The sequence below is a fragment of the Meleagris gallopavo genome, chromosome 5 (assembly GCF_000146605.3).
Source record: "Meleagris gallopavo isolate NT-WF06-2002-E0010 breed Aviagen turkey brand Nicholas breeding stock chromosome 5, Turkey_5.1, whole genome shotgun sequence".
Lineage (NCBI taxonomy): Eukaryota > Metazoa > Chordata > Aves > Galliformes > Phasianidae > Meleagris > Meleagris gallopavo.
Genome location: NC_015015.2, coordinates 10,620,578 through 10,623,085, shown reverse-complemented (window position 1 = coordinate 10,623,085; position 2,508 = coordinate 10,620,578).

Sequence of the window (2,508 nt, the reverse complement as noted above, 5' to 3'; positions counted from 1 at the left end):
AAAGGAAAGGAAGGGAAAGGAAGGGAAAGGAAGCCCCACCCTTAGCCCACTTCCCAAATATTGTTCAATGTGCCCTGATTCTATAACATGGTTGATAAATTTGAGGAGTGAGCTGAGGTCAGAGCCTTAGGATGCCAACTTCTTGTGTGATGAAGGGGCTTTTTGTGTCTGCGTATGTGCATGGAGGAAGAGAATTGTGTTTGTTTCTTAAAAATCGTCGGACGCTCTCCAAAGAATTCCAAATTTAAAGCAGTATAAAATGCTCCATCAAACATGTTTTACAGACCCTACATCGCAGCCTATTAAATCTGCCCCTGTGGCTGTTTCTGAGTGCTTTTGAATGATCTCTTGATAGTGCTTTTCTTTCTGCTGGGCAGTCTTCATGGAAACTGCAGATAGTTGTTTTACTGTCTGGATGGAGAGCCTTGGAGGATGCTGCTTTACCCTAGGTCATACAAAACATGTAAAATATATTCTGCCTCCAAAAATAAACAAGGTAGATAAATACACATGGCTGTGGTGTAAGGCAGAAGCCAGTGAAGCAGCTGGGGCAAGGACTGGCTTTCAAATTGAGCAGAGTTGGCAGCATAGCTCACTTCTCATGCAGAGTTGTTTTCCTAGACCTTTTCTTTTTTTTCCATAGTGCCTAGGAGTGGGACCAGGCACTGTGGAAGCCAGAAGAAGGACTTTTTGTAGAGATAGTGTGGGAAATCACTCTCACAGATGGATTGCTTTGGAACCAGTGAGCTCCTTGAGGTAGTGGCCATGCTGTTAGCTTACACCATGTTCTTGTCCCTTGCCAGCGGTCTGTTCCTTCACATAATAAAGGAAAGCAGACTTGGACCCTCCTGGTCTATTTAGGGGAGTTCCATTAAGTTTCAGCCATTTATCCACTGCACCTGCATTGCATCTTGTATGAAATAGCCAAGTCTAGGGCTTGCAAACTTACTTGAAGGGCTGGATAGCTGGGCTCCCACTGGTCGATTGGGTCTAGAGGTGGCACTGATGCAGCAACGTTGAAATGTGCTGTGGTAGGACATGATCTTAGCATCACTGCGTCCCGACAGGAAAATAAACGCCTCAGCTCTTTCTCGGTATTTGTTTTCCAGCAATATCTTGACTCTGCCTAAGCCTGCACAAAACCATTATCCTGTGGCATTTCTCCCTTTCTACAAATAAACAGAACGGAGGAGAGAGGAAGTATGGCCAAGTGCTATAACGTTAGGAGTGATAGGACAAAATTAAACATGGCAAAACTGCAGTTCAGTCCAAAGGAAGAAGAGTTATGATGTGTGATGTTTCAGACATGGCTAGAACTTGACTGTGGTGGGGCTGTTGTAGACAGAGAGAGACAGTTCCTGCCTCAAATTCATTTACAGTCCGGACAGATGACAAGTGAGATATGATGAGTGTTATAATCCTTTTTCTTCAGGGGGAGAATTTGGATACAGTCAGATCCCCGTGCCAGTGAGCAAGCTCTGAGCAGTGCAGCTGTTATCCAGGTTGTTTGGGACATTTTTTTGGAGATGTATCCAGTGGGGATATGGAAATTCAGATTTGGCCTTTCAGCACTAACGCTTACTCTGGGTTAGCTGGCTAGAGGTTAGAGCCAGGCAGCAATCACCCGAGCTATTTCTGCAACGAGGAATATGTGCAGAGTCAAGCAAATACCCTCTCAGAAGAAATGAATTACCAGCCAAATATAGATTATTTCATTTTGAGGGACACCATCCAATCTACTTAAGTTCTCAGTCGTTCAGTAGCTTTTAATGTGCATTAATGCCTGCATTTATAATAACCATGCATGCTAAAAAGTCAGTATTAGGCCCTTGTTGCTGATATATAGAGTTAGACAAAGCATGCCTTTTCTGTTTGCTGAGACACCGAGTGCAAAAACATTTCATGTGTAAATATTCCCCCGTGGATTTCAGCCCTTTTTTCTGTAGTAATAGGCGAGGTAGAGACAGAGCAGGGTAATTTTTATAGCAGGCTAGTTTCTGTTAAATGCATCTTCTGGCGTCAATTCAGTAAAATATATAAATGCTTATTTTGGGGTAGCTTTGATATGATTTAAACATCTGTTTAAACTTAAAGGTGAGCACGAGTACTTTGCAAAATAATTGTCTTAATGTCTTATTTGAGGGTACAACTGTAGAACTGTGCAGTTGTGATTTGTTTGGGCGGAAGGATTACGGCAGTTAAAGACAACGAGACTCAATTAATTATAAGCCCCAAGGAAGCACAGCAAAACTCAGGGATGTGCTAATGAGCATCATAGAAAGCCCGTAGCAAATAGGTAGTGAACAGGTGAGAAAGCATAGCATGTTTTTCTCTGATAAAGCTAAAAAGTGGTGATCTTTCTTCTGAAATACTGTAGCAGAAGCATTAGTGAGATAAATGTATTTATGCCATGAATAAAACGCTTGATGAAAACTAATACTAGAGACAGAATAACTGATTGAAGAGGGCCAGGATTGTCAGTACGCTCCATCTGCTTTGCATCATTGG